We start from the raw sequence: 21,448 nt of genomic DNA on the forward strand, positions 1-21,448 counted from the left end.
GCATTTGAACGAGCAACGATTCGGGCAGCCCCTTTGTCCGATTACAATGGCAATGGAGGTGTTGCGTTACTCGGAGAGAAATCTTTTGGTCTTCAGATCAGCTGAGGGGGAGGTCGCCTCCCCTCGTTGAGGCTGGTCTAGTAAGTCCTAAGAACATCTGTTTCCTTCTCTGAAACTGAAAGTGCTCAACTAAGCACGTTTTTGCTATTTAATTTTGAATAAATGAATTGCTCATTCCTTTGCTATTCAACTAAACGCATTTTTGCTATATAAATTTAATTAAATGAATTGCTCATTTACACGAGACGAAGGTTGAACAAATTAACCGCAGTAAAAAAATTTAACGGCAAAAGGAAATTATGGTTTTTCCTCCGGTACACCGTAATATTCTTGCTCAAGTCAAATGCTGATTGTGCACGCGGGATACGTTTTGAAGATCACATGATTTATAACTGGATAAAATGAACATCACACTTTCAAAATCATTTAGCTCTCTCTATTTTCGGACGCAAGATACGATAACAGATACCCTGCGCAAAACAACAGCGACATGGCAGCCGCAGATTGCACGGGAGGGGGATGGGAAGGGTAAACAAGAAGAGGTCGCCGAGCGTGGTATCGATGGCGAGCCATATATGTAGCAAGCGAAGCGAGCCATAGCCCATATGTAGCAAGCGAAGGGTTGTAGAGCAACTGAATTTGGAGAGGCTTTTAGGCTGCGTTCCCACATGTAGCAAGCGAATTTTTTTTGGGTTTGAGAGCAACTAAATTTAAAGAGGCTTTAAGGCTGCCTTCCATATGTAGCAAGCAAATTTTCCGGACTGGAGAGCAACTAAATTTGAAGAGGGAGTCTGTTGGAGATATTTTTTACTTAATAATAGAAATATTTATCTTTATGAAACGATTAGCTCCTCTCTTGGAGTTGCTCTAACAAATTCTTTATTTGGTTATCTAAATAAAGCCATCTTCTATGTTGATTTTTTTTTCAAATATATACACACACAAGATATAAAAATACTGTTGAAAAGCTAAAAAAATATTTTTTTATGGAAATGACTGTAACTGATGATTTAGTGAGTGGGCTTTAGAATGACCATTTCAGATGCTTTAACCGGGTAAAAGAGCTAAAACTATTACCACTATTTATCGTCCGAATTCTTTTCCGTCACCGAGGATCTGATTAGTGATCATGAAGGCCCGTTTGGTACCTCTCCTCTCGAGGGCTTGACTCCCTAGGATAGATAGTCGGTTAAACCGGTTCAAGCCTTCGCAATTCTCCACAATAGTGCTACAATTGTGAATGCTTTTGCGGGGCTCTGCCACAGTTGCTCTACAAGAGTGCCACTGTTGCGGAACTCAGCCACGCGAAACCTCTCTAAACAGAGCTATGCTTTGCCTAGAGGTGTAGATTATGTACTAGCTTGTCTAGGTTTCGTGTTCCTAAGGCCAGTCTTAGTGGAAATTTTATATGAGTTTCATTTGCATTAATTAGGTGTTTCGTCCAAGTTTCACTGTCTTGGTAACAACGCTATGAAATTATGCATCGAGACTAGCCTAATGATGACGGTGAAACAAAGACATAGTCGAAGCATCAAAATAATGTAACTTAGGTCCATCCCTGAAAGAATCTTATAATGCCTAGAGGGGGGTGAATAGGCGTATCTAAAAATTTTACAATACAAACTAAAGTTCAATGTCAGCAACTGTAGGAAGTCCCGACAGTTTGAGCTAGAACTTTCGACGATCGGAAGTTCCGACGCAAACTGGCCAGGAGTTTCGACTCCTACATGAACTACTAAACCATTGCTAAAATGATCTTTGAGAATGAAATAGCTTACAACCCCACTTCCTAATGGTTAGGTGATGTAGGATCACTCCCTTGACGTTGAAATGCCACCACTCCATAGATCGAGTCCAAACTCTAAGATATAGCTAGAGGTAGAAAGAGACAACCAAGAACAAGTGATTTCAAACAATACAACAACAAGCACGTGAGAGACAACAATTTATCTCGAGGTTCGACAACCCCACAAAGGAGCTCATACGTCCTCGTTGTTGAGGTGACCACAAAGGTCGGAGTCTCTTCCACCGCCTTGCCTCTCAAGGAAACCACAAAGGTCACTTGAGTTCTTCACTAGAAATCAAGGGTCACACAAACTTCCCAAGACTCTTTTACAAGATGGAAGCTCTTGGGCGACGCCTAGCAGGCTAGAGACAAAGCCCTAAGAGTAACAAATGCAAATCCAACCGGCTTGATGAAGAAATCAAGTGCTCAAGCTTACTTAGACGATTTTATCACTCAACCCACTCTCTTTTCACTCAAATCCTTGAAGGAATCGAAGTTGGGAGTAAATGGGAGAGGAGAGGGGAGTCTTGAATGCTTGGGAGCTGTTTTGGACGAATGTAGGTTGTAATGAATGAGTGAATAACAGTTAGAAGAGAGGAGAGAGCTATTTATACTTCAAGGCAAATTCTAACCGTTCAGATCTACGTTGGAAGTTTCGACCCAGATCGCTGGAACTTCCGGCACCTCCATGGTCAGCAGCAAAGCCAGGGGAAGTAGACGAATACTGCATATGCCGGAACTCCCGATGGTTGCCGGGACTTCTGGCAGTTGGGATTTTCGACGCGCAGCCAGTGGTCAGGCAACCAGGCGACTAAGTCTGCAGGCGCCAAAACTTCCAGCTCTTGCCGGGACTTATGACTTCTGGAACTCCCAGGAGATGTCGGAAGTTTCGACGACGAAAGTCACAGAAAATTAATTGTAAGTGTTCGTGAAGTACTAGAGTGTCTCTCTTTTAATTTTAATTTTATACTTAAGCACTCTATCTTTCTCTGACCACCTAAATTTACATCTCTCCTTAGAGTACGACATACCTAAACTCAAAATCATAAGATAGAAACATGAGATCGTTTGAGTTCGTCCCCCTTTTAACCTTCAACAAATTGAGGGACTCCATTTCATCTAAAGCACCAATTTAAATATTTCATGGGACTAAAGCTACAATATATTTCATTAAAAACCCATTAGTTCCTAATTTCGATGTCACCAATACATCAAAACCCACAACAGGGGCAAATGTACTTTCAATCCCTTTCCTCGTCTCGGTGTAGTTTGCTGTGAACTCCAACATCGTCAATGGGCTTGTGAGATGGTTTGTAGGTGTGGACTCCAACTTCATCAATGGACTTGAGGTGATTTCTTTGTTCTACGGAGTTAGTGGTTCCTTCTCAGGTGGTTTTCGACGTCTGTTGCTTTGGTCTTGGAAGGCGAGGTTGAGGAAATCTGTTGGGATTGAGATTTTTTATATATTTAATTATTGATAAATATTTACTCTAACATCCTATTGATTTCTACTCACCTCATATTTTATCTTTAGATCTTTTTTTAAAGACAAATCCGACACCTACACAGAACGAGTCCAAGTTAATACAGTTGATACGACAGTTCACAAACAGTTCTATCAAGCGCACGACATCTATTTTTCTTCCCAAAAAATTCATGCCTTCTTTACATATTTGCACAGCGAGCTGAAAATATACCCATAATCTAGCCATCATCATCATTATTGTCAACAGGCCCTGTTCTGCAGCACTGCTTCAGCAGTACTTTTCAGCAAACGAACAATGTTTTTCTCTCACAACAAATCAGCATAAGCATCAGCATAAGCCAAATTTCTACGATTTTTTTATATAACCATACTTGCAAGTTGCACATGATCCAAAGAGGTACAACTGTACAAGTCACCGTCTTTAGAAAGCTAATCTAACCATGTATTCGGCATTGGCTTCCTCCAGCGTTGTCGTGCACCTCAAGTTCCACGATAGCACTGCCCCACAGCTTCGTTGGAACCATGGTGTCTTTTTGAGCCTAACTTTCCTCTCCTCCTCCCTAATTATGGTGTCTTTTTGAACCTAACGTTCCTCCGCCTCCCTAATTGTTTGTCTATTATCTGTGTCTAACCCTATTTTTAAAGATAGAATCTTCCTCTAGACTCCCATATTCATCTTCTGAGTCTTCCCGTCTTCTTCAAGTCCCATATCCTTCTCTGACCATATTCAGAGCTAATAACTCACTAAACATTGTTATCCATCGTTAGCGGATCATCCATCCACGTAAGTGAGCTAATATACACTCTCATCTTCTCTGCTTGTTTGCCTGGGATTCTCTGTGCCTAACTAGCAAAACCTGTAGTCCACTGTGATCTTGATCAGCGGATCATCCATGCATGTAAGTGAGCTAACATAACTAATTATTAGATTCTTTTTGCTCCATGATTATCTTATATTAATATTAGGCCCCATTGTCGCATATGCCCAAAGTCAATCTATACAAGCGGCAGCCCCCCCCCCCCGCCCCCGACGTATCCGTGGGAGCAACTCTATTGTGGGGGGTACGGCCCCGGATACCCACGGTAGATCACATGGGCTGCGCCCCTAGGGGCGGCTCAGCCCACAAGACGAAGCCTTGCGGGGTGAAAGCATCTAGGCCCCTAGTTGAGTTTTGGTGATTAATGACAATACGTGATTACTATGACTAACGTGTGTTTTGCAGAGACAATTAAGTTAGGTCATGGTAATGGAGATCGATTGGGCTATCATGGTGGTCATGCCCCTACGATGGAAATCGTTTCGGTTTTGAAAGAATGGACTACAAGGTTAAGGATGGACTAGTTCTAAGTGTCGTTTGGTGTTGAAGAGACACTTAGAATAGTTTAGGACTTTGTTTTTCCTTTGGCCGTACTATTAAGGGGGGTATGGACAGGTAGCTTGACCTAGGTGAGTCTAGTGGGTTAGGTGTGGTGCACACTTGCTAAACCTAGCACTAGGTAGCTCCTACAAAGCCCTTAGATCCATTGGAGCAAACTTTATTCACGTACGATCGAAAGTTGGAAGTGAATGGAGGGTCAAATACTGACCGAACGCTGGCTTCGGTGTGACCGGACACTGGCGTAGAGTCCGGTCAGTTCATTTGATCAAGGTGAAGTCGTCTAGAAGTGACCGGACGCTGAGGGCCAGTGTCCGGTCGACTCCAGTAAGGTTTCAGAGAGGGAAAATCACGACCAGACATGTCCGGTCAGTGATGACCGGACGCTATCCAGCGTCCGGTTACCATTTGATCACTGGAATTCGGGTGAACTGACCGGCGTGTCTGGTCAATATGACCGGAGCATCCGGTCACCCCGCAGAGGCACATAACGGTTCATTTTTCAGCTCATGTTATAAATACTTCCTCCATTCGTGTGTGGGGGTACTTTTGCTCATTTCAACAGCTAAGAAACACCTTTGAGAGTGCCAAGAAGAGCAAGGTCCTAGTGAGGTGATTGAGATTTGAGAATCCCAAAGAGAGCCCTCATTAGTGAGATCAAGAGTAGTAAAGTGTGCATCCACCCTTCTCATTAGGCTTGTCGTGGTCAAGTGAGAGTTCGTGCTTGTTACTCTTGGTGATCGTCATCACCTAGATGGCTTGGTGGTGATTGGGAGCTTGGTGATCATCCGGCGGAGCTTGAGGATGACCCAACTCAAGTTGTGAGCGGTTGTGGGTGATTCACCGCGATGAAGTGTCAAAGAATCAACCCGTAGAGAGCACTTAATCCTTGCGCGGATCAAGGGAGAGCTACACCCTTGCGCAGGTGCTCCAACGAGGACTAGTGGAGAGTGGCGACTCTCCGATACCTCAGCAAAACATCACCGCGTTCCTCATTCTCTCTTTACTTTGAGCATTTACTTTGAGCAATTCAATACTTGTCTTTATATTCATAGAATTGCCAAGCTAGAGTAGGATTGGAACTTAGGTTGCAAGTCTTTTTGTGCAGTAGAACATTAGAAACACTCTCTTGGCACAAGGGGTTAATTAGGCTAACCGTAGGATTTAATTATTGAAAGAAATTTAGAATTAGCCCAATTCACCCCCCTCTTGGGCATCTTAATCCTTTCACAGGGCACGACGCTGCTCGGCGCGTCCCGCAAGACATCAAAAGGATATTCTGAAGATACTACGAGATCTGTGAGGATACGTATGATCCCATGTTTCCTATAATCTGTTATTACTTTTCGGTTATCTCCTAAATCTAACCGACTTGTAACCCTGTGCCCTGGACTATATAAGGTGGGCAGGGACCCCGTCCAAACACACGCAATATCATACGATAGCCAATACAATCCAACAGACCATAGGAGTAGGGTATTACGTCGTGCAGATGGCCTAAACCTATCTAACTCTTATGTCTCTGTTGCCTTCTTGTTCTCGATTACACACATCTCTATCAATCAATCTACCTTCATAGGATACCCCTCGGAGGACTGCCGATGATATTCTGTCGATAGTTGGCAAGCTAAGTAGGGGTGTGCATGATGTTTCCATGTCGAACAAGATGGTATGTTTTGTAGGCTCTTCGTCCCTCCCACAGCCCGGCCAGATCTTCACGGTCAGATCGATCTCCTAGATCATCAATGCTGACGGAGTTGGAGAGCTCATCGAGCCGGTGCAGATCAATACTACGCCTATCACCCCAACACCTATGACTGCAGATCCGATCTTGAAACCACCTCCGAGATCGTCTTTGTCGACAATTCACCGCCCGCTCCCCTGCTACCAAAGGAGGCAAATCAACAACGACAATCTAATCGCATCCATCGATCAGGTTGGCCAGAAGCTCATTGATTGCCTCTCTATCGTAGAATCGGCTCTGACCACTCTAGTCCAGCGCCGACCACCCTCCGATTTAGATCTATCGAAGGTGGATCAGGAAACTCCAAGGGTTATAGCCCTACCCTTTGGGCTCACCAGCATCGCCGCCACCTATCAAGATGCCCTAAGGGCAAACTTCGCCGACTAGGTGGGAGATATCCATCCTCTCGCTGACCAGCTCTCGCCGACTGTCAACATGCTACATGTCAGCCGATGCCCCGAAGCATCCCTCCAAACCTACTGCTGTATAGACTCCTAGTCCTAGGGTTCTATGGAGATCATCGCTGAAACTACCGCCGTACAGCCTCCTTTACCGCCCTTCCGTAGAGGTGAAATTTTCAATGTCAGCATCGATAGCCCCCCCACGGGATGGGGAAATCGAGGAGGACTGTACCGCTCGTGTCAATAGGAACGTCAACCGTGCGCAGCATCGAGAAAATGAGGCTGCCCTTGTACTAGCCGAGGCTACTTGTAACGATCAGCTCGACTCATAAGGAAGGCCATGCCCACTCCAACGCAACCTCGATGATGAATTTGTCCGTGTTGACGGCCACGACGTCTACAAGACCCCAAGCGCCAACTTGGTCATGGCTGCCAACAAGCTCACCCGGCTCTTGCAGACACTGGAGGTTGCCAAGGTCGCCACCATGCTTAAAGAGGCACACTACCAGTTCAACAAGATCCACCAAGATCATAGACCTTCCTACTCCACGAGCTCGATTTGCCAATCCACCGCGCCGAGATCTAATCGCTGCCCTAGCCGAAGTTGTTTCGCCGACCAGCACCGTGACGATGGACAACCTCTTTAGGAGGGAGCTAGGGGCAACTGCATTGACCACCCTCACCAACACGACTAGGAAATTGACCTGGACATCCGAGCGCACATCAACAATCTCCGAGATGCGCGACGTTATATTGACGAGCGCTGTTTCTCTCGCCATGAAGAAGAAGTATGCCGCCGTCAAGAGTACGAGCAAGAGTTCGGTAATCTGGGCTCAGCCCTCTAGCCGCTCAATGTCGACAACACTGCAGATCATGACGACGATGATCCCGAAGGGCCCCGAGCATTCATGAGGGCACTCCGAACACTCTAGTGGCCCTGTGGTTTCAAAATCACTGGGGTCGAGCCCTATGAGGGACGAATGAACCCCACACAGTGGCTACAAGCTTATGCCACTGCTGTGCGCACCGTTAGAGGAGATACCAGCATCATGGCAAACTATCTCCCCATCATGCTCACGCCAACTGCGATGAACTAGTTCACAAGCCTCACCCTGATCTCCATCCAATCCTGGGAAGAGCTAAAGAAGGTCTTCATCGACAACTACATGGCTACGTGTACTCGGCCAGGTACCAAGCATGATCTGAACCGCATCTACCAGAAACCGTTCGAGCTCCCCCATAGCTACATCAGACGCTTTTCCGAGATGAAGAATTCTATTCCTAACATCATGGGAAGCTGAGGTCACCACCACCTTTGTCCGAGGACTCCATCATAGCGACCTCTGCTCTAAGTTCAATCGTAAGCCACCTAAAGGGATTGGCGAGATGATTACGACCGCCGATCAGTACGCCGACGCTGAAGAGGCCGAAGTACGCTTTAATGAAGATGCGAGCACTCATCGCCAACTCACCTAGCGACGAGCGATTCAACGACCGATGCCATAGTGACCACCGCTACGATGACCGTAGTCACCATCGTGACAGTGGTCGTGACCGGCCAGAAGGGTCCAAATCTGGTCAATATCTTTGCCGCCGACCAGACCACATTGTCGTCGCCATTAATGAACCTCGCACCAAGCGCAACTATGATGAGCAGTACAAGAAGATTCTCGAAGGCACGTGCCCTCTCCACAAAAGCAGCAAGCATAAGATGAAGGACTGCCTTGGCTTGGCTAAGGAGTTCCAGGCTAAAAAGCCAGACGACGACAACAACGACGGAGCCAGAGGCTACCAATGACCTAGGGGCAACAACAATGCCTTCTAGGATCACAACAAAGTGGTCGCCACCATCTTCGGGGGCCTCGCTGTCACTGAGAGCAGAAGAGATCAGAAGCTCACCGCCCGCTGGGTGCTCACCATCAACGCGGAAGACGCCATCACCAACCGTAGCTATCGCCCCTGGTCCGAGGTCCCCATCACCTTCAGTTGGGCCGATCAGTGGGAGGACATCCCTTACACAAAGCATTTCCCCCTTGTTCTTGATGTAACCGTCTGGAAAGTGCTTTTTAGGAAAGTACTCATCGACGGCGGAAGCACCCTAAACCTCCTCTTCGCTAGAGTCCTAAAGGAGCTAGGCCTCAGGATAGGAGACCTCGCACCCTCTGACTCCTCCTTCTGGGGTGTGGTACCTGTCAGGGCATCCAAACCACTTGGAGAGATCACCCTCCTAGTATAGTTTGGCATGGCTAGCAACTACTGCGTCGAGCACATCAACTTCTACGTCGCCAACTTCAACACCGCCTACCATGCCATACTTGGTCGGCCAGCTCTGGCCAAGTTCATGGTTGTACCGCACTATGCCTATCTGGTGCTAAAGATGCCTTTGCCTGTAGGAGTCCTGGCCTATAGGCCAACCTCTCCACCTACGCCTATGAGATAGAGAGTCTCGCCATCGCTAAAGCCATCGACCTCTCCATCTAGATGGCTAGCATGGTCACCGACGCCAAGACGGTGCCCGCCGATTACCTACAGATCCTAGTGCTGGAGCCTCCGCGTGCCTCCGCCAAGTCCAAGGAAACCAAGGAGGCCGGCCTCGGCCTCAATGACTCCTCCAAGACCATGAAGATTGGGGCTCACCTCAACCCCAAATAGGAAAGCATGCTCATCTCCTTCCTATGTGCCAACGACGATGTGTTTGCTTGGAAACCTGCAGACATGTCGAGGGTACCATGGGAGAAGATCAAGCACTCATTGAATGTCTCATCGACCACCAAACCGGTCAAGTAGAAACTCCGACGATTTGTGCCAGACAAGAAAGAGGCTATTAGGGTAGAAATAAAATGGCTCCTAGTTGTTAGATTTATTAAAGAAGTGTATCATCCTGAGTGGTTAGCAAATCATGTTGTCGTTCATAAAAAGAATAAAGAATGGAGAATGTACGTTGATTACACTAATCTCAACAAACACTACCCTAAAGACCCCTTTGGTCCGCCTCAGATAGATGAGGTTGTAGACTCCACCGCTGGCTATGAACTGCTCTCCTTCCTTGACTGTTACTCCGGCTATCACCAGATATCCCTGAAAGAGGATGACCAGATCAAAATGTCATTCATCACACCTTTTGGTGCGTATTGCTATACCACCATGTCCTTCGGAACTCAAGAACACCGAGGCAACCTACCAAAGGGCCATCCATATGTGCCAAGATCAACAGATAGGCCGCAACATCAAAGCTTACATCGACGATGTGGTCGTCAATCCAACCCCACTAACAACCTCATCGTCGACCTCAAAGAAACATTCGTCAATCTAAAACGATATAGATGGAAGTTGAACCCTTCAAAGTGCATCTTTGGAGTTCCATTCGTCATCTGGGCTACATCGTCAGCGCCCGTGGCATCAAACCCAACCCCGACAAGGTCTCCGCCATCACCAACATAAAACGGCCAACCTATGTAAAGGACATACAGAAGCTTACAGGCTGCATGGCTGCTCTCAGTTGCTTTATATCATGCCTCGACGAAATAGGACTACCGTTCTTCAAACTCCTCAAGGCCTCCAAGCGCTTCTCCTGGTCGGAGGAGGCAGATACAACTTTCATGATGGCGCCTCAACCAGATGAAACTCTATTGATCTATATCGCCACCACTTCTCACATCATTAGCATAGCTATCGTCATCGAACGCGAGGAGGCTAGACATGTCTATAAGGTGCAATGTCTGGTATACTTTATTAGCAAGGTTCTTAATGAGCCCAAAACTCGTTATCCTCAAGTTCAAAAACTGCTATACGCTATTCTGATCACGTCGTGCAAGCTCCGCCATTACTTCGAGTATTACAAGATCACCATGGTCACTGAGTTCCCTCTGGGGGACATCCTCCACAACAAAGGGGCCAATGGCCATATCATCAAGTGGGCTATCGAGCTCGGCACTTACTCCATTGAATTCAGAAGCAGGCCTACCATCAAGTCACAGGCACTCGCAGACTTCGTCGCTGAGTGGACTGAGATCCAAGAGCCCATCCCCGCTACTTGCCTTGAGCACTGGGTGATGTACTTTGATGGTGCCCTTAACATCAACGGTGTTGGTGCTGGCATTTTATTCATTATGCCTACCAAAAACAAGCTTTGATATGTTCTCCGAATATATTTTCCAGCCTCCAACAACGCCGCCGAATATGAAGCATGTCTCCATGGACTCCGTATAGCCATCGAGCTCGGCGTCAAACGTCTCATGGTAAACAGAGACTTCACGCTGATCATCAACCAGCTCAACAAAGACTGGTCCTGCTCCAGTCACAAGATGGATGCATATTGCATCGAAATCAGGAAATTTGAAGGGAAGTTCTACGGTATCGAGTACCACCATGTGGTACGAGATCAAAATCAGCTCGCCGACCACCTATCTAAGATAGGCTCTTCTCACACCATGATTTTGCCTGGGGTCTTCGTTCAAGACCTCTTTACGCTGTCTATTAAGGAAGAGAAGGGAGTTCAAGAAATTTCCCCTGCCGAGCAGTTGGTACTTACAGTACCTTAACCGGCCACCGACTGGTGGGAACAGTTCATCAAGTACCTCACCAATGCCGACATACCCGCTGACAAGACTGAAACTGAATGCCTAATCCATCAAAGCAAGCATTACGGAGAACTTGATGAGGAAAAGTGCCAAGGAAGGGATAGTGCATAAATGCATCACCCAAGAAGAGAGAGTGAAACTACATCTCGAAATTCACTCTGGTTCCTGTGGCAATCACACGGCCTCGAGAAACTTGGTCAGCAAGGCTTTCTGAGCTAGTTTTTACTAGCCCACGGCCATTGCCAATGCAGAAGACCTCATCCAACGTTGCGAAGGATCCTAGTTTTTCACCAAGTAGATACACGTGCCGACACAAGAACTATAGACCATCTCAGCTTCCTAGCCTTTTGCATGCTGGGGACTAGACATGATCGAGCCTTTTAAGCCAATGCCAGGTGGTTTCCGGTACGTGTATGTCGCCATCAGCAAGTTCTCCAAGTGGATCTAATACAAACCACTTGTTTCGGCTATTGCAAAGAAAGCAGTCGAGCTCTTCGAAGACATCGTCCACAGATTCGGTCTCCCAAACAGCATTATCACCAACCTCAGAACTACATTCATTGGTCATCATTTTTGAGACTTCTACAAAGACTGATGTATCTTCGTTAAATACGTCTCCATTGCCCATCCTAGAGCCAACAGCCAGGTCGAATGGGCGAATGGCATGATTCTTGATGCCCTCAAAAGAAGGTTCTATCAGAAAGAGGAAAAGCATCTGGGCAGATGGCTCAAAGAGCTCCCAGCAGTGGTCTGGGGACTACGTACTCAAGCTAGTCACAGCACCGGTGTGTCTCCAAATTTCCTGGTCTACGGCTCAGAAGCCATACTTCCAACGGACATTGCCTTCTGAGCACCTCGAGTGGAACATTATAATGAAGAGCAAGCTATAGCTATTCGAATAGAGGACGTCGACAGGGCCGAAGAAGACTGCCTGATCACTTGCATCCGCATAGCCAAATAACTAGAAGGCTTTGTGGAGATACTACAACCGCAACATCAAAGGTCATTCATTTGCTGTCGGCGACCTCGTTCTCCGTAGAAAACAGAAAACCAAAGGGATGCACAAGCTCTCCTCCCCCTGGGAAGAGCCTTATGTGGTCAAAGAGGTTACCCGACCAGGGTCTTACTGGCTATGTGACTTGGACAGAGTCGATATCCCCAATTCATGGTATATCGAGCATCTTATACGTTTCTATCCTCAAAATGCTCTAGATATGTACCCTCCACTCCATAATGATTGAAGTTTTTGTCGCCATAATTTGTCTCCATTATATCTCCATTATGGTTTAATCTCCATTTGCGGTCGCCAGCTCTAAGCTACTCCATAACAAACTCTAATACGTGATCTCCATAAATGCTCCGCCACATTTCTTCATATCTCTAAGATATTTCACCAACCGTCGAGCAGCACACGTTTCGCTCTGTTTTCTTAGGAGAAAACCCAGTCTCTGATCTCTCCCTACATGTGCTATGGGCTCCGTGCTCTGCGTTATGGGTGGTCGGCTACGGTTCCTTGGTCACGTCTGTTCCTGCTACACGTGCACGGGCTCCGCGCTCGATGTTATGGAATATGGGCTAGCCAAGGCCAAGAACTCAGTCATGAACTAACTGCTCGGATGCTACTTATACTATGTATAATCGTGTTAGGGTTAACACTACAATGATTTTTCACCAAAATACTGGCAAACTGCATAAACATGCACATGTCACTTTACAACATTTATACACATACATAAATAATTGTCTACGCTTTTGCGTGTTTTAACTATCCTCTCTAGCTATTATAGATCACTCTCCGAGCAGGTCATTATGTTTGGCCCTCCCCATCCACCTCGCTGAATAGGTCGATGTCTCCAGCCAACCTCTTCGCCACGTCCTCCACCTCATCTTCAAGCTCCTGCTGCTTCATTGCACCAGTCCTTCTGGCGAATCTAGCCCCTATCGCACGCAAATCGATGGTAGGGTAATGAGACTGGACTACCGCCAGGGCATGGGTGACGACAGAGATAGTGGTGTCGCGGTTGAAGCTTTTGAAGTTCTCCCATGTCGCCTTGTAGCTGCCTCCATGTCAATGCAGTCCAGCACCGGCCTGACTCCGGCCACCATGGCATCGAGCTTTTGCCTCTGGGTTTGCGCCTCCAACTCCAGCATGTCGAACTAGGCCTTTTTTCCTTCAACGGTATTCTGCAAGCACCGAGAAGATCCATCAAGCGATTAAGTCACTTAAGCAACAACTCTGACCATGAACTACTCACCTTTCAGCTCCTTGGCCAGTTTCTCCGCTTGCCTAGATGCCTTCTTCTCCTCCTCTTGGAGTTGACCGATGACCTAACGCAACTACCGATCTTTGCATCTTGCTCTACATAAGTGACGATCGTCAGCAACATTAAAGCTGTTTGGCAATATAGAACAAGTTCACCGATTCGTAGTACCTTTTTTCTACTCGGAGAGGCTTCTTAGCTGCTCGGAGCTGCCATGCAACTGCTCAAACACGGTCGCCAGCTGCTTGGATAAGGCCCCCTTTTGGTAATCTAGGTCCCATGTGCTAGATTAAGCAAGATCCCGCTCGCGCTGGGCCCTCTGGATGTTTTTCTCCATAAGCTTCACCGCCTCCTTCAATTTCTCATTCTCCTTGGTGTGGGGCTCCATCCTTTTAATTAGTTGTCACCGTTGTTCGGTAGTTCATGCTATGACCTGTGAAATCAACAAGATTATGAAGAACTCCAATCTCCGACGACATAGATAGACATTGCCAACGCAATACTAACCTTGATATGCTTCATCGCCATGGAAAGGGTGGACTCTAGCCTCCTGACTTCCCTAGTGGTGTCCTCCTCTTCCACCACCACAACTTCATTGCCCCGCTTGTGGAGGATCCAGACGGCTTGAGGTCGAGCTTCCTCACGCTCAATCTCTTCCACTTCGTCCTCCTCCGCAGCTGATGCACCACTAGGGGGCTCAATGGCCGTATAGCGTGTCCGGCCATGCCCTCTGACGCCTTAGGGAGCGCCGCCTACTCCTCTGGCACCACCAGCTTCTTCGCTCTAGACTCTAGCGTGGCGTCGACAACTCCAGCATTCGCCTCTAAAGACCCAACGGCTCTCGTCATTGCCCTAGGCACTACCGCTGGCTCACCCACCGTCGGCGCCAACTGTTCTCCGCACCAAGTCCATCAACAGCGGCGGTTGACTCCTCTATAGGCCATCGAGCGCCCAAGGACTCTGGGACGGGGTCTACCGGCATTGCCTCCGCGTCGGGACCAACCCTCAGCTATTCGCTAGTTTGGACGGATGGATTCAGATCCTCCGTACGTCTCGCTCTGTATTAGATTAGCTCATCAATTGTCGCAACTATAAGGATCCGACACCAAGCTGAATCCAAGGAAAAGAAACTTACACGTCGGCCTCCTGGTACATGGTTCTGAACCAGCGCTGCCTCCCCGAGCTCCCAAGCATGGCTCTAGGGTCAACCCGAGTGCTCTAGGCTGAAGGTCTCGTGGCCCCTGCCTTTGGCCTCTCCTCCACCTATCGCTCGGGGACTCCCTTCGCTTGCCACTCGGGGACTCTCTTCACCTGCTGCTCGGGGACTCACTTCGCTTGCTGCTCAAGGACTACCTCCCCTCCCTTCGATTGTAGCTCCACACGCGTGTTTCATGGAGGTGCTTTCTGTGCTCGGTGGAGGAGCCACTAGAGCCCGTTGTCATCCGACCACTCAGACATCGCCGCACTCTGCATCTGAGTGGTCTAGTCACTGCCAAGTGAGATGTTGCCTAGCTTGCAGGGAGCAGCACCCATCGTCTTCCTCTTCTTCTGGGCCAGCTTATCTGCCGCTGCCCTCTTCCCCTAGACTTTCTCTGACACTGAGGGGGGGACTCTCCATTCGACCAGCGTCCACGCCTCCGGACTTCGATGAGGCGCTGACGGCACCTCCCTCAGGCTGAGTTGTTTGCCGGGTGTCCACTACCTTCGGCCAATCGCTCCTCGGCACGCCCAAGAAGTACGTCGCTCGTTCCTACGAATGGATCTTTCCACAAGTGAATTGGTTCACTGCTCGGCAACAGTATAGGGTAAAAAATGATTAGGAACAAACAATTGAGATGTTTACCTGAGGCGGGTTCATATAGTTGAAGGCCCTAGTCTATCCTAACACGCTGAACGAGGCATTTGGGGCGAATAGCTCTGTGGTCCGCTCTACCACATCATCTCTCGTCAGCCTCTCCACCCTCTCCTGGGTGCTGTCGGTGTCCCCCTTAAAGTCAAAGCCTGTGTGGGACCTCTCCTTGCAGGGTTGAACGCGGCACACTATGAAGCTAGCCACCACTAGTGCACCGTTCATCTTCATGCCCTTTATCAAGCCGAGGAGCTCCTTCACCTGATCCATATCACCACTGCTCGGCTTCTCCGACTAGCTCTTCTGGTTCTCCGGCACATGGTCGACGTTGCAACGGATGGCAGGATGGCTCTGCTTCATGTAGAATCACCTGACATTCCACCCCTTCAGTGACGTGTTCAGCGGTACAGTGATGTACTCGCCTACCATCCCATCGCGAAGTTGTAGATAAACGCCGCCGGCCACCCTAGAACCATCGCCGCCCTTCTTCTTCAGCCAGAACAGATGATGGAAGAGGTTGAAGTGGGGAAGAACTCCGAGATATGCCTCACAGAATTGGATAAAGATAGAGATGTGCAAGATGGTGTTTGGGTGGAGATTACATAGACTAACTCTCTAGAACTCCAACAGATCCCTCAAGAAAGGAAGAATAGGAAATCCTAACCCGCGCCAGAAGTAATCTTCAAATACTACAGCTTCATCGGTATGAGGCATTGGGTAGGGCTCACCGTTTGTTGGCCGCCATCCGACTGTGACACGTTCTAGAAGAACGCCCGCTTCCACCATCCTGTTGATCTCTTCCTCCCCCATGAGCGATGGTACCCACTCATTGTCATGGCTGGCTCCAGTAGCCGCCTTCTTCGGGTTTCCAACTCCTCTCTTTGGCGCCATCTCTCAGATCTAGTTTGGGATTGGCGGCGAAAGCGCATATGAATTTGGAAGTGCGAGGGCTGAGGAGGAAGACAAAGTAGCAAAGTGGCAAAGGTGGGAGCGCAGAGTGCGGCGACGCAGTTATAAAGCACTCCCCCCACCTTTCGCATTCGAGAGTTTTTGGGAAACCGCTCCACGATTTGTGCCTCTCCGAATTCTTCGAAACGACGTGGTGGGCCGTTACCTGGGCTTTCGCGCAACTACAGCCTGTATCACCCATTTTTCGCCGTAATTTGTTACTACTCACCGAATATTCGCTGACTTCTCCGCAATCCATTAAGCCTCAGTAAGTCCTACTGTACAGCCATTACTCCATTTTTTTCTCCGCGATTTGTTTTCTCTAAGATTTCCACTTGTGGCTCGGGGACTGCGTCATCAATACGACTTGGTTCCTCACCGCACTGGGGACTTTCTTCCGTTGACTGTTGTTTCTGACCCTGGCAGCATGTGACCACGTCACCTACTGTCAGGCTCGGGGACTAAGTGGGCACACTTCACCTTGCGGTGAATGTGCTTTTCTCATTTCGGGGCTACGCCCATGGACTGGCTGCTTGCTCGGCTGGTTTTCTGCTTTTCTTCTACTTTGGACCCTGGCACCACGTGACTACGTCATCTACTGTCAGGCTCGGGGACTAAGTGGGCATACTTCACCTCACGGTGAGTGTGTTTGCTTTAATCTGGAAGACTCTGCGCCTCCTGAAGTTGGAAAAGACTATCTCCCTTTCTCGTGGTCGGACTCTAAGTGGGCACACTTAGTCCACTGTGAGGAAATTTTTGATTTTGAACTTAAGCTCCTTACATCCTTATGGCAAGCCTTACTTGGGATACACTGCTCGGCGACGGTTCACATTGCTCGGTGATGGTTCACAACTACTCGGCGACGGTTCAGATTGCTCCGTGACGGTTCACAACTGCTCGGCAACTTATCATGGTGGTCGGACCATGAGTCTGACTGCTCGGCTTTGTTCGCACCTGCTCGGACAAGCTCAAGACGGCGTTGCACAACGGATACAAGGTGCTCAGGGACTAGGTGTGGGGGTACGACCCCGGGTACCCACGGTAGACCACATGGGCTGCACCCCAGCGGTGGCCCAGCCCACAAGATGAAGCCTTGCGGAGCACGGCGCTGCTCGGCGCGTCCCGCAAGACACCGGAAAGATATCCTGAAGATAATACGAGATCTATTAGGATACGTATGATCCCATGATTTCTGTAATCTGTTATTACTTTCTGGTTATCTCCTAGATCTAACCGACTTGTAACCCTATCCTCCGGACTATATAAGGCGGGCAGGGACCCCCCTTTAAACACACGCAATATCATACGATAGCCAATACAATCCAACAGACCACAGGAGTAGGGTATTATGTCGTGCAGACGGCCCGAACCTATCTAACCCTTGTGTCTCTGTTTCTTCTTGTTCTCGATTACACGCATCTCTGCCGATCAATCTACCTTCGTGGGATACCCCTTGGAGGACTGCCGACGATATTCTGTTGACATCTACCTTATTTGGTTATATAAAGCTAGATCTTTAAACTTTGTTTGGTTATATAAAGCTAGATCTTTAAACTGAGACATTTATAATAGAGTAAATTTCACCAGAGGGCCTAAAACTTGTTCCGAGTTCTCATCTAAGTCCCGGTATTCTCAAATTGCACATCAATGTCTCTAAACTTTGTTTAGTGTGTCATCCTGGTCCAAACACCATCTCCCACATCTACCGCGCTTATGTGGACTGCCAGCGTGGATGTTTCTGATGACGTGCGATTCAAAGTTAGGTGGGGGTAGGGTATAATTTATAAAAACCCCTTGACTTCCTCAATCGGCGTCCTTCGAGCTGTGGCGTTGGGCAGTGGTAGCGGTTCACGGCTTAACGGTGTCGCGCTTGGGGCATGCTGAGAAGGCGGCGAACAGGCTCGGGAAGCTTCAGTTCATTTGGGGCATCGCCGTGCTCCTCGGCGGATTTGCTAGTGCACACAACATCACCGACTTCCGGTGCATCACCGTGAACCTCGTCAGCGAGGGCGCACACATCTTCAGCCGTAGCCACGAGCTTGATTGGCAGCACCACGCCGCGCACACCTCCACCGCTCTTCTACACCCCTGGCGTTCATGCATGGAGGCGTCGCTCTTCGGCGTACTAGACGTGGAAGGTCTCCACATCCAAGCGGCTCCATCAGGTGAGCCACGATTGCGAGCTGCGCGCGTACGAGCTCGTATCCCTGACGGCTGACCCGCTTCTTCTACGTCACTGCTCTTCACCGGCAGGCTAAGCCCCTGTATGTATGGACTATGGAGGCATCACCGGTTCTCCTCCAGAACCCGCACAGGACCGGCAAAGCGTCACAGAGACCGTGTTCACGGTGAGCAGTCTGCACGACACACTGCAGTATTGTGAGATGCTCGCCGGTGAGAGACGTCCCTCCCAGTCCCAGATAATGCCGGCGATCAGCACCATAGCGCAGAGCACACACACAACGCACTGGTGTACACACACGCACGTCTCGGCTCTACTCGCCTACAGCCAACAGATGCATCTATACACATGCATACATTCTAAAACAAATGGCATGAATATTTAAACGTGCTAACTAACTACCATGCACAAGAATTATTCAACATAGTACAGGAAGCAGCACAGCTACACACGGAGTTGCAGAAGCTCGCCACGGACGTGCTAACTGGGCTGGCCCATGGACGCCAGCTGCAAGGAGATCATCGTGGGCACCAGAGGCATCGTCAACAAGCTGCAGGACGACGACGCACGGCGACTGAACACGGCGAGGATACTGCGGACTATATGCGGTTGTGTGCGTACTTTGGAGCAAAAGCGAGGGAGCGGTGGTTGCGCTTGGACGTGGTGAAGAACTCAAGACGAACGGATGTGAGGATTACGAGGAAGTCAAGGGGTTTTCTACAAATTTTACCCTGCCCCCGCCTAACTTTGAATCACACGTGGGCAGAGCTGGCAGTCCACATCAGCGCTGTAGAAGTGGGAGATAGGGTTTGGACCGAGATGGGATGTTGATGTGCAAATTGAGAGTACAAGACCTAGATGAGAACTCAGAATAAGCTCGAGGACCTAGTAAAATTTACTCTTTATAGTAAGTAGCAGGCCTCCCGCGTGGTGCTACCGCTATTGAGGGCTACCACGACATTGTATCGTTACATGGTTGTTGTTATTGTTGTGTGATTACTGTTGTGGAAACCCTTCGTTATTATGCCATTATTACTGTGTCGTGAAGACCAATGGATTCAAGAGCGGAACAAGAATGCGGTTTACTATGCCGTTCACTGAGTAGAGTGAACCAGTGGCGCCGCTAAAAAAATTTCATATATAATTCGATAAATCCATTTCAACAATTCGGTAATAATTGTAAAATTGACAATATGATTTGGTATATATGCACTAAATAACACAATAAGGCTTAAATTCATGGATTAAGTTCAAACCATTCACTAAGTATAGTATAAATAGTTCAAAAGCCATATCAATAATTGAAATAAGGCATAAAAGAGAACCAGAGACTTACAATGCTTTTTTATGACTATTTTATTCGACGCTTTCGAAGGGACATAAATGTATTGATTATATCATCTTCATCAACTTCAAAGAAAATATCCCGCTCAATGAAAGTGACTAGACAGTCATCCAGAAGACTATCTCCCATCTTATTTCTTAACTTTGTTTTCACAAAAACCATTGCAGAAAATACCTTTTCAACACTTGCCGTTGCCATAGGTAGAAGCAATACCAATTTGAGGAGCTCATAAACCATATCGTACACTTTGTGCCTCTTTGTTTCAACAAGCTTAACTGAGAGATCAACAATATTGTCTAGATCTTTGAAGCTATCATCATGTCTCATGTCATCAATATAATTATCTAGCTGCAACTCAAGTTTGAGCAAATTATTATTTGAGAACTCCTTTGAGTAGAACTCAGCTAGTCTACGTAGCTTCTGTGCATCAAAAGAAACAAATGACTTGGAAGGACTGAAGGCCGACATACAAGACAACAACTCCATATTAATCTCATCAAACCGATTATCAAGTTCTTGACTTATTTGATCAATGACACCAATATATATTTCTCTTCTAAAGTGGTCATCATTGGTTTGCTTTTGGGCACGAGCTTTCCTTGCTGATTTTCCATAAGGAACATAATCACCATCCATAGCAGGAACTTCAACACCATGTTTATCGCAAAATGAAGTGACATTCTCAAGAAAATTATCCCAACCATCAGACCTCAATTTTTGCATTCTTTTCTTTGCCACATTAACCAGTGATATTGCATTAAGAATATCTTGGTCCCTTCTTTGCAAACACTCAGATAACTCATTTGTATATCCAAGAATAATATATATTAAGTGTGCAAAGAAAACAAACTCAAAGTTCTCAAACGCTCCGGTCACAAAATGTATTTTGGTCCAATCATCCTTATATGCAGGATCATCCCCAAGATCAACCAGTACATCATGGATTGCTTCATACATAGTAATGATGCTGCATACAGTTTTGTAATGAGATCCCCATCGAGTATCTCTAGGCCTAGGCAATCACATCTCTTGATGTAATCCAATTCCAGATTCAATTTCACCACAGTCAAGTGCTTTCTTGACATTCTCAAGCCTAGCATTTCTAAGCATGTCATGACGCTTATAGGAAACTCCAACAATATTCAACAAGATAGATATTTGATCAAAAAAAAGTCTTGCAATCAGTATTTTCCTTGGCAACAGCAACAAGAACCAATTGGAGTTGATGAGCAAAACAATGAATATAATAAGCAGAAAGTGATTCTTGCATGATCAATGTTTTCAACCCTTTAATATCTCCTTTCATGTTGCTAGCCCCATCATATCCTTGACCACGGATTTGAGTCATAGTCAAGCCATGACTAACAAGTAAAGCTTCAATTGCATTCTTAAGTGATAAAGAGGTAGTATCATCTATATGAACAACTCCA

General features: G+C 47.5%; 1 non-coding gene across 1 annotated transcript; it reads left to right on the top strand.

The window, feature by feature from the left end:
* Nucleotides 1–22: 22 nt before the first annotated feature.
* On the top strand, nucleotides 23–158 carry LOC136462139 (small nucleolar RNA snoR77). Its single transcript, XR_010760658.1, has one exon. It is a non-coding gene; the product is annotated as a small nucleolar RNA snoR77 (small nucleolar RNA).
* The last annotated feature ends 21,290 nt before the right edge of the window (nucleotides 159–21,448 follow it).

The sequence above is a fragment of the Miscanthus floridulus genome, chromosome 6, assembly GCF_019320115.1.
Source record: "Miscanthus floridulus cultivar M001 chromosome 6, ASM1932011v1, whole genome shotgun sequence".
Classification (NCBI taxonomy): Eukaryota; Viridiplantae; Streptophyta; class Magnoliopsida; order Poales; family Poaceae; genus Miscanthus; species Miscanthus floridulus.